Raw genomic sequence first — 11,942 nt, forward strand, 5'->3', positions numbered from 1 at the left:
CCCTCCACCTTCCACTCCTTCCTTCATCTCCACTACGACAGATTTGGATGAGAACTACCAGCCACGCCAGACCAGAAGCAAGTTATCTGGTCAAGGCCTTGTAGGCGGCAGTTATCTAGTCAAGGCCCTGCAGAAGCATAGCGTCCTAACTGACTAAGGATTCTATACACCCATGATCGGGGTATTGCTTTAAAACAATTTTTTCAAAGCAAAAGTTTACCAGACAGCTAAGAAAAAATATATATCACTAGTTCTAATTATAGCAAGGTAAAAGGCAGCATAAACACACTGGCATCTGGAAATAAACTATTATTTCTAGCATCTCTGCTCTTTATTATTATCACGATTAGTTCTAAGCACTAAGATGAGGTTTCATGTCGTTGAAGCAACCCCGGGAGGGAGCCGGTCGGCCGAGCGGACAGCACACTGGACCTGTGATCCTGTGGTCCTGGGTTCGATCCCGGGCGCCGGCGATAAACAATGGGCAGAGTTTCTTTCACCCTATGCCCCTGTTACCTAGCAGTAAAATAGGTACCTAGGTGTTAGTCAGCTGTCACGGGCTGCTTCCTGGGAGTGGAGGCCTGGTCGAGGACCGGGCCGCGGGAACACTAAAGCACCGAAATCATCTCAAGATAACTTCAAGATAACCCTCATTCTCCTTCCAGAGGCAATGGTACAAATAGTTACTATAGCCGGTGTTTATATATGAGTATTTAACTTTACTGAGAATTATTTACTTCTGGGACTACGCTAGTTAGGCCGAGAAGAGGTTTGGTAAGGCATTTTGGTTACAAAGGTTTAACGAATGTTTACAAACCGAACAGTAAATCGACTTGAGAATGGTCCAGGACGGACCGAAACGTCGTCGTCCCTTCACCTTCTAATGTGTAGTCTGGTCAACGAACAGTAAATAAATGAAGCACGTCTCGAGTCATTTTTCGGACAGATTTACACAGTAATAAAATATATAGTATACCCGTGCAACAGTCCACATTATGAGCATACACTGATCAGACCGCCACTCTGTTTTGTTGATAAGCAACTCCGTGGGCGTCCCACGGAATAATCTCCCACATAAGCAGTCTCGACCTTCAATTTTAAGACCACAACACCTGAGAATCTTGACGGAGTAGGACATAAAAGCCAAGTGTGGAGGAGAGTGGTGGAGCGAGGGTCGCTTAAACAGATATAATAATATTTTTTTGGAGATCCTGGATGCAGTAATGAATAACATCAGGGAGTTAGACAGACGTGGCGTCCTTGCCTTAGAACTGTTGATTTGTTGGTCCAAATCAGCCCAGGACACGAAATTAGAAAATTACCTAAATATTTACGAGTTCATATGTAAAACATTTTTTTTAATGCCATGCTTACTTTATACATTATATTTTCAATTACTGTTTGTGACGGGGGTCCAGAAGGAAAAGAGGCCAACAGGCATTAAAACTACAGAAGGGAAGAGGACTTCAGACGGTACGAGATAGAATGAATATGAAAAGAAACTAGTAACACCATGCTTAAGAAAGAGGCATAAGCGAAACAAAGTAAGGATTAAGTAATGATGCAATGTATGATAGACTATCAGGAGTCACTATATCGATAAGAGGACGTTCTAGGAAGAGCTAGAAATAAATATACGTAACGTAACCTAACCTAACCAGACATAACCTAATGTAACCAAACATAACCGAATTTATCCAAACCTACAGTAGTCTACCCAAGACTAGATTAGGTTAAGTTAATGTAATTAGTCCAAACTTAACCTAACCAAACTAAAGCTGACCTGACCAAACCTATCCAAATCTACCCTATCAAAACCTAACCTGATCCAACCAAACCCAACTTAACCAAATCTAACCTAACCAAATAAAACCTAGCCTTATCTATCCAAACCTAACCTTACTTAATGTGAACAAACTAGACTTAATTAACCTATCCTAACTAACCCTAAGTAATCCAAATCTAACCTAACCTAACCAACGAAGGTCAGGTGAGAATCGAAGAAACAGAGTGAGAACGAAAGAACAATAACGAAGCTAATGAATAGCTAAAGGAGAATGAACAGTAAAACATGGATAATTACGTTGACGCTGTGATAAATAATATGGAAGGCAAGGAAGGGAATGGAAGGTAGGGAACGTAGTAAAAATGGAAAAGGAGAAGAAAATACAGCAGAGATAAGAGGGATGAAGGTGGAAATAAGGAACAACAGATAACAGAGAGAGAAGGACTTTTAGAGATTATGAATGTGAGACAGAGAAGGGGGAGAAGATGGAATGGCGTATAAGAATGATAAAGATAACGAAAGGGGGGACGGAAGTGAACAGAAGACTAGGAAGTAATGCAATGAGAAGAAGTCGCCGACCCTGAGTAACCTTGGGACAAAGAGCTGTTGCCACTCTGTTGCTCGACAAAATATTTCCTAGATGTACGAAGGCGAGTAAGTTGCCCCAGCGACCTGGCTAGTACACGCTAGTGTGTGTGTGAGAGAGTTAGAGAGAGAGAGAGAGAGAGAGAGAGAGAGAGAGAGAGAGAGAGAGAGAGAGAGAGAGAGAGAGAGAGAGAGAGAGAGAGAGAGAGAGAGAGAGAAAGAGATTGAACGTAAGAAATAGAGAGACATTGTTTCTGTGGTCATATCAATATGTATATATTGATATGATATCTGCATATCAAAGCAAAAATTGTTGTATTCATTGTGTATAAAGTTTGTTTACTCAGTGCATACAAGACTTCAGTTCTTGCTTCCAGAAATTCAATACAGTCATTCTTATTAAATTACAAAACTCTTAGAATCCAGCTATATAATCGCTGCCAACACCACTGAAGGGACTTTTTCCAACTTCATGTCAGTTCTGCTCACATAAACTCCTTTTTTTAGAACTAATTAATGCAGATGCAAAAGTTGTTCATTCAAAGTGCCTTCAGTAGATAAAACGAAGATTACTCAGTTCAAGGGAAAATAAAAGCTACAATAAAAGCTACAATAAAAGCTACAATAAAAGCTACAATAAAAGCTACAATAAAAGCATTCAAAACGTTTCTTAAAATACTGATGATCAATGGTGTTGAAAATAGCAAAGAATAGCAGTCCACGAGACAAAAACTCTGAATAGTAGACAAGTCTACGAGCAAATTAAATAGTAATTCATTCAAGAAAAGCACTAAATGCTCAATACTAGACCATTCAACAACAGCATTGAATGGTAGACCATCCCACAAGAGCATTAAACTGGAACGCATTTCAAAAGAACATTGAATGATTGTCCACTCCATGAGAACAATATATGGAAGTCTGTTGACAAGAACATTGGGTCGGTTGTTGTTGTTAAATATTCGCTACCTGGACCATAAAAATTCCAAGTAGCACGGGCTATGGCGAGCCCGTAATTGGGTCGGTGAATGACACAATTACAATCAGAAGAAACTGAAGTGAGAGACAAAGATAGATACCAAGATAAAAAGCAGCATATTTAATGAGAGATAAACTTCATTTATTTCAGAGTTGAATGAAGAACTAATGATATGCTGAGCCTTCATATATTCGCTTGACTTATTTCACTCCTAAGTACCTGTTGAGCGACCGTTTTTAGAATGATAGTCAAGCAGGTGATGAATGATTGCATAAGGAGTCCGTGTTTCTGAGAGTTAAACGCTCAGCATGGGATTGTTGATGGCTGAATCCAGATTGCAAACTCTGTGACAAACCTTTAATGCATTCACTAGAACACTATATTGTTGAATGTGAAACCGTAAAAGATTCTAGTCCTCCTGGCCTACTGTACCACCAACTGTGTAACTATTTCATTGAATCTGGTGTACTGGACGATATCCTAACAATTTATGCAAAATTTGCTTGTCCATTTTAAAGAACGAAGACAATTTTATTTTATTATTTTTAAGTTTCATCTCTTATGAACCCATCCCTGCCCTTGTGTGGCAGTGGCCAATAGAAAGTGGATTTTACATATACATTAAAACATTGACTGTAACCATAATATATATGTGCTTCAGCCTACAGTTCAGACCTATTGTCTTGTGTATGACCCTCTGTCCTGTGTGACAGTGAATACCAGCATTATCCTCACTTTAATAAGACTGAATTGAAATTCTCAGATTAGGCAAAATTGTAATTAAATTTTGTCAGTAAAGATGTTAATAATATTAAATGATCCCCTTGTGTTGTGACTTCCAAATTCTAGAACTCCAGGAAGCTCTGCCAAGTTGGGAATTGAGAGAACATTGGATTTTTACATTCTAGTAAGACCCCCCAGCATCTCACCGGTGTTGAAGGCTCCTATATACTGACCAGTCCAACAAGAACGGGTCATGACAAGCGATGTCTCTTCTCACAAGGTTGTATGTCTTTTCCAGAATTTGGATAAATCATGAAGGGTGAGGAAGAGGGGGAGGGGAAGCCATCCAGCCGAACATTGCATCCCGAGATGGAAGCGAAAGGAAAGGAATTGTCAGGGGAAAGCACCAAGCAATTACAAGTATATAGCACTGGGAAGGGGTCAGGATAAGGATTTGGGATGGGACGGGGTGAAGGAATGGTGCCCAACCACTTGGTGAACGGAAGGGATTGAACGCCGACCTTCATGAAGCGAGTCCGTCGATCCAGCCCAAGTGGTTGGGCGAGCTTGTGCTTCATATAAGGTTTAGTAACCCCCTGCTGTAGAGAAGGTGTATAAAATGTTTCTCAGAGCAGTATGTGTCTTGTCTGACCCTCTCTCTTTCTTGTCTCTCTCTCTCTCTCTCTCTCTCTCTCTCTCTCTCTCTCTCTCTCTCTCTCTCTCTCTCTCTCTCTCTCTCTCTCTCTCTCTCTTTCTCTCTCTCTTTCTCTCTCTCTCTGTCCTCCTCCTAGACTCGCGATGCATGTCTGCTGCTACAGTGTGCTCGTCTTCGTACATTTAGGAGATATTTTGTATTAAGATGCAGGATGAGTCCGTGTAGTTAGCCCGTGTGTGTGGTGGCCCTCTCCTTCCCTCCAACCCTTTCCTCCTTCCCACTGCCTCTTCCATATTCTCCCTACCCCAAGTGGGTATATAAGCAACTAGGATCTGTTCTGGACCATCATAGTCGCTTCTGCCCCCAGTCAACTCGCTACACAAGCCAACAATCTCATCATGAAGGTGGTGAGTTTTAAACTTTTACACTACTTGTAAATGATTTTGGTTGATCCAAATATCTTTAATTACAAAGGTATTTTGTTGTAGCCTTGATCGTTGCTGCACTGTAGCCAAGGTACAGGAGAGTGTAGTAGTAGTAGTAATAGTAGGCATCTATCAGTCTCTGGAGCATGTCAAGAGTCAGTGTATGTGTCATGTGGGAAGTTTCGACTCTAACTTTCATGGCAAAAAGGACTCACACACAGTATATTGTGCTTAAGGTCAATCGTCAACCACGTCCCCATCCACACGTGTCATGCTGTCATCCTCTCACGTCCTTGATATCATCCTCACTTGTCATGCTATCATCCTCACTCGTCATGCGGACATTGATCCCGAACGCCAGACAAATATTAATGAATTTCCAGTTTGGATCTTCAACAAGTGACAATAGAAGTTAGTGGGGTTCCTGGCGCCGTGATAGTGTGTTGGTGGCTTCGTATCCCTTGTCCTCGGGTTCCGGACCACAATGTTTCTGAAAAATATATTTATTTCATATCAACTAAATGATCAACTTTATTGTTTTAATGACATTTTGTTCTTGGGATTGAGGAGCTCCAACGGAAAGCAATAAAGATGATTATTTTTTTATTAAGGATATTCCTACACGGGCCCTGAGCCTCTGGCTGGTGTCCTAAGTACTGATTGTTTCTCGTTTCAGCCTAAATTAGGCTGTGTATGAGTATTTATGATGCGTATGTTCGCTTCAGTATGATGTCCAATGTGTTTAGCAACGTCTTCTGCTCTGTTAAATCTCAGTTGAAATTTTATTTGGTTGGTAACTCTGCATTGTGTTACATGTTGCCCCAGTGGTTAAGAACCACTGGAGCACTCAAGAACCACTGAAACACTCAAGAACCACTGAACCACTCAAGGTAAGGTAGGTAAGGTGGTCTGATATTTTCCGTCATCTTCTGGAACTTCTGGAAATGTATGGGAAATTCTATTTCCCATACATTTTGGTATCCATGACTTATGCTATATTAGTTCACTTCTGTTTGTCATTTGTTCACTCACTTCAAGATATGTAGTTCGTAGTTAGTTGAATTCTTGTACCAACCCGCAGATCCCGATGTTGAAACTGCTGTGTTAATGACCACAACACAGTACTGTACAGTACGTGTACAGTACTGTACATCTTCTGCATTGCTCTATATTTTCTTAATCTGCGCTTGGCTCTGTGGTATGTAAATGACTACATTTCTCCTTTTAGTTGCAAGTTTTGTAACTTCCTCTGCAATGTCATTCCTTAGTATTCTTACACGACTTGGCACCCAGTTGATACGTATCCTACGACCTTGACTTTTGAGTGTTTGTAATAATGCTAAAATATTTGTGGTCAGACTGATGTTGTTACGTAAGTGTTCTTGTTGCAAGATTTCAATGGCAGTTCTTGAACCTGTATGTAGGAAAACATGTTGTCGGGTTCAGCAGGAGCATATTTCATAGCCTTTGAATAGCTAACATCTCTGTAAAGTTGAACATTCATTTGAGACTCAACTAACTACAGAATTACCTGCCTTAACTGCAGCAACGGATTCTTGCCTCTGATGGCCTTGTGATCCATCTATGAAGTATGTGAAGGTGTCAGATACCAAGTTTGCGTCTATCTTCATCTACGCAGTGATCCGTAGCATATGGGGGATTAATCTGATCATTTTTTCTTTGAGAAGCAATAAACTTAAAATTCTGGTGGGACGGATTCCCAAGGGGCTTGCCTATCTAATTCTGCATGTATTTCGTCGACACCCTCTCTCAGTAATTGTAATTTTGATCTCGAATGAATTGATGGTGTTTATTGCACAATGGGTCCACCTGTTGGACTGGGTTCGTATCCTAGCCGGGGAGGATTGACTAAGGCGCCAATCCTTAACTGTAGCCTCTGTTCACCCAGCAGTGAATGGGGTACCTGGTTGTTAAACGATTAGGCGGTTCGTAATCCTGGGAAAATTAGGATTAAAGACTTGCCCGAAACGCTATGCGTGCTAGTGGCTGTACAAGAATGTAAGAACCTCTTGGCATATGTACACACACACACACACACACACACACACACACACACACACACACACACACACACACACACACACACACACCACTATGTCCCTCTCCTAGACGGGGCCCTGTGATTGCTGTCATTATATTCATTCGCGACTTTGCTTTCTCCTCCGATATTGTGTTTGATTGATAAAGGTCATTTTAGAATCTATCTACACTCCAAGATATTGGTATTGTGTAATCCAGTGAAGGTTAATGTCTTGAATGTGTAGGTGCCTGTCCTTAGTGTTGATATGACACTAAGATATGTGTTGATATGACATAGTAAAGATATGACACTGTTTCTCCGTATACCTCTGTATATCTCTGAATATTTTTGTTTGTACTTCTCCCTCTCTCTACTTCTCCCTCTCTCTACTTCTCCCTCTCTCTGTATCGCCGTGTATGTTTGTGTATCTCTCGGTGTATCCCTCTGAATATATATTTGTGTGTAAGCCCCGTCCCTGTATCTCTCTGGGTATCTCTCTCTGGTTATCTCTCCCTATATCTCTCTCTCTCTTACTCTTCAACAAATTATAGTTAAATTATACGGGTTTTATGTTTCAGATTCACTTGATATTGGTGGTAGTGATGGCCCTCTCTGCCTTAATGGGATCAGTTCGAGCCTTTCCTGACCCCTTAGCCCTGGCTGACGCTGGCCCAGATGCCCTTGCTGACCCAAAGGCCAGTGCTGACCCTGAGCCCTGGTTTCATCGTAGACGGTGGTATTATCCCTCTTACTACTACTACTACTACCCAAGATACTACTGGTAGACTCAACTACCACAAGGTATCCGTGATGACGTGAAATTGTCCAGGAATATGAAGATGTTTTCAAACAGCAGAGATGAAGGTGTAGAGAGCCAACTGTACTTCAAATTGTGCATGTGCCAGCCCCCTCACTCATTACATCCGGACGCTAACTGCCTCACTTCATCCGGACGCCAACTGCCTCACCTCAACCGGACGCCAACTGCCTCACCTCAACCGGACTGCCTATTGCCTCACCTCAACCGGACGCCAGCAGCTTCAACTCGTTCTCTCTCTTTTCAGAAGTCTGCTGCCCAAACTGATCCGCATGTCAGATACCTACAATTTTCTCACATCTTTTCCACTGATTTTGTGGGTCACTTATTGACAAAATAATATTGTAATGCTAATTCTGTATTTGTATGCCTAGATCAAGGGAATATTAAAGTTTATGAATACAATGAGTTTTTGTATTAAGATCCATATTACAGGTAATGGAAAACCTGTAGATTATATTCTTGTATCAGAGAAGTATTTTATATGTGACTATGATACGATGATTCTTGTATACGAACACAGCCAATTTGACGTTCTTTATCACCCAAAATAGGCAGAACAATAGAACACGTTTTAGTAACTACCTGACGACCAAACATACTTCAGCGACACAAAACTCTTGAAATTGACGGCTAATAGCACACAATGGTATTCAGTGCAAAATAAAGAATCCACGCAAATAACTATACAAAATTCAGTTTTAGCAAACTTAAAAAGTAATTGTCAAAAGACTGTATGTAGCCCCGAAGATAACTTATCAATAAAGTCAAACAAGAATAATAATCGTAACTAATTTTGGGTCAATGAAATAGTTCAAACGAAACAATGCCTCAGAGACAATACTAAATTGCATTCATATCCTTGATGAACATGTGATGAAGCCCCGTCCCTAACTCCTGATAATGGACACAGAACTGGCGGGTCGACGTGGAAACTATACACACACCACCCACTAGAAGGTGAAGGGACGACGACGACGTTTCGGTCCGTCCTGGACCATTCTCAAGTTGATTGCCAATCAATTGATTCACAATCGACTTGAGAATGGTCCAGGACGGACTGAAATGTCGTCGTCCCTTCACCTTCTAGTGTGAGGTCTGGTCAACTTACTTTAGCCCCGTTATTGTGACTCATCGCCTGCACAGCAGTTTAAGTATACACAGTTTCATCTACGTTCCAATGACGTGTTATTAACTCCTTCCCATGAGTTACGAGACGTGTCAAAAGTATAAAATACATGTATTGTAATATAAGTTTAAAAATAAAAGTATGTAACAAATTTACATACATCAAGTTACCTGAAAGCCATGATCTCCAGTGCCCTCGTCGAGGACAGGAAGCTAGAGGCTTGTCAAAGGTATCCTCCACCTCAGTGTTCATTGTTCCTTTAAATATTCTAAATGTATGGTTCGACACTTGGGGAATACCTCAGGAAACTCTAAGCATCGCATTTCGTGAACATTCAGGTACCTTTAGTGCACAGGTTGGGTCTCAGGGAAGTTGCATCTTCTGGTATTACGGATCACTGGAGAAATGAGCCGACCTCTCCAAACGATTTCGCTGTTCTGTTTTCTCATTTGCCACGTCTAGAGCTCAATATATTGGAATCTGTCTCAATAGCGAGAATGAGACTTGAGTTGAACGGTTCTGAGACCTCAACTCATTTGTTTACGTACTCATTTCAGCCCGGCCTCATCAACAAGGTCCAAATTTAGCCCGTTCTCGCATATAAAGATCCAAGCTCGTTAATCCAGCCGCCAAAACCCCTGTCTATGAATGAAAAGCTGTTTACACACGACTCATAACTGATGACATCCGAACACTTCCGGAACAAGTGCTTCGTTCACGTCCTCTGTTCGAACCACAATTCTATAAATGCTTCACCCACGAACTTCATATACAAATAATCACCAACAGAATCTAAACCTAACCTAACCTTACCTAACCTACGCCTAGCTATACATAAAACTTTTATTATCTAATAGTATTAATATATAGACGAAAACAAACCTATTTTAATACACAATACGTTAAAAAAATTGCCGAATGCGTCGTGGGAGGGATTAGCCACGGCTTTAACGAGCCTGGCCTCAGGACAGGCTGATTATTTATGTCTTCTTAACCTATGTTGTTAAGTCTTGTCATATTTTATCTTTAAAAAATTCGTGCCCGAATATTAACCTTACTTCTTTGGTCATTATCAATATCACATGTCTTAGAGAACGGCTGTTGAAAATGTTAAAAGTATGACATATAAAGAGCATATTTGATGATACATGTTTATTTTTTTTATTTAGTTTGTCCTTAAAATATACACAATTAAGCGGGTTTTTAGAAAAATGGAAGTACGAGGCTAAAGCTGTTGGAGAGAATTATAAAATCCTCAGTTGATATCCAGCTGAGGTATACTTACACCTCAGTAGGTGTCCAGCTGAGGAATACCTACACCTCAGTAGGTGTCCAGCTGAGGTATACCTACACCTCAGTAGGTGTCCAGCTGAGGTATACCTACACCTCAGTAGGTGTCCAGCTGAGGTATACCTACACCTCAGTACACAGGATTTATTGCCATGCCCTTAACAGTTGGAGTCATCACCTCAGAGCACCATATTGCAGCGACGTCTACCCAAAACACCAGGGGCAGTGGTGATGATGATGGCCATGGTGGTGGTGATGGCCATGATGGTGATGGTGGCCATGGTGATGGTGGCCATGGTGGTGATGGTGGGGAAACCACCCACCGTGACGGCGTGGAAGGAAAGGGTCAGCAAGGGCATCAGGGCCAGGGTCAGCCAGGGCTAAGGGGTCAGGGAAGGCTCGAACTGACCCCATGAGGGCCGAAATGCCAATCACCATCGCCAGGATCAAGTGAATCTGAAATATAAAATAAATAAAGAATTAAGGTGCCTCCATACTTAGTGTCAACTGTGGCAATTAAAGACTTCTTAAGCAACAGGTGAAGGTCCTTGTACTTGAAAGGTAAATCTTTAAGAGCATATACATGGTGCTGGCCAGACCACACACTAGAAGGTGAAGGGACGACGACGTTTCGGTCCGTCCTGGACCATTCTCAAGTCGATTGTGAGAATGAGGAATGGTCCAGGACGGACCGAAACGTCGTCGTCCCTTCACCTTCTAGTGTGTGGATTGGTCAACATACTTCAGCCACGTTATTGTGACTCCTCGTCTGCATACACTTAAGATGTCTGAATAATGGCCAAGTATAAGACAAAAATACATAAACGTTTTACCAGAAGTAATGATGTGTGATGCGCTGTTCGATATGACATTAATGTTACCAGAAAAGTCACGTTATGCATAATGAAAACAACTTACACATAACTGTTACAGATCTTTGAACAAGAATTCATGTAAAATTACAATGCCGGCGTTACTAGTATTTAGACTACCGGGTAGTGGAAAGTCAAATGAGAGTATATCACCCAGATATGAAGACATTTTGTTGACTTTAGAAAACGTAAACAAATGGTATTATGAACCAGTAATTGCAACTTACCATCTTCATCTTGGAGCTTGACTTGAAGAGCGAGTCTCGACTCTGGGTTCAAGAGACCAATGTGGTTCGATTCCCTTCTCATTGCTGTTATATACTTATGCATTAAGGGGGGGGGTTAAGGGGTGAGAGGACATGGGGGAAGAGAAGGGGGGGGGTTTTAAGGGGGGAAAGAAGGATAAAAATCATTGAACTGAGAACATCGTGGTATGGGAATTCCCTTTTTTAAATGGCCTGCCCTTGAGAAAACATGTTAATCGGTGTGAGAGAGACAGGAAGACAGACAGACAGACAGACAGACAGAACGTCGTTAAAAAATAGAAACTGAGAATTCTTTCGCCATGAGAGTAACAAACTTAATGAGTTTCATTCCTTCACTATCATGCGTCACCTCACTATCTCCTCCCTCCTCCACT

General features: G+C 41.4%; 2 long non-coding RNA genes across 2 annotated transcripts; one reads left to right on the forward strand and one right to left on the reverse strand.

The window, feature by feature from the left end:
• Positions 1–4,971: 4,971 nt before the first annotated feature.
• On the forward strand, positions 4,972–8,416 carry LOC138372227 (uncharacterized). Its single transcript, XR_011230748.1, has 2 exons — positions 4,972–5,135; positions 7,773–8,416. It is a non-coding gene; the product is annotated as an uncharacterized lncRNA (long non-coding RNA).
• Positions 8,417–10,277: 1,861 nt separating this feature from the next.
• On the reverse strand, positions 10,278–11,598 carry LOC138372399 (uncharacterized). The gene is made up of 2 exons (XR_011230832.1): positions 11,530–11,598; positions 10,278–10,886 (listed from the first exon to the last, which is right to left on the reverse strand). It is a non-coding gene; the product is annotated as an uncharacterized lncRNA (long non-coding RNA).
• Positions 11,599–11,942: the final 344 nt, after the last annotated feature.

This window comes from Procambarus clarkii, chromosome 38 (assembly GCF_040958095.1).
Source record: "Procambarus clarkii isolate CNS0578487 chromosome 38, FALCON_Pclarkii_2.0, whole genome shotgun sequence".
Classification (NCBI taxonomy): domain Eukaryota; kingdom Metazoa; phylum Arthropoda; class Malacostraca; order Decapoda; family Cambaridae; genus Procambarus; species Procambarus clarkii.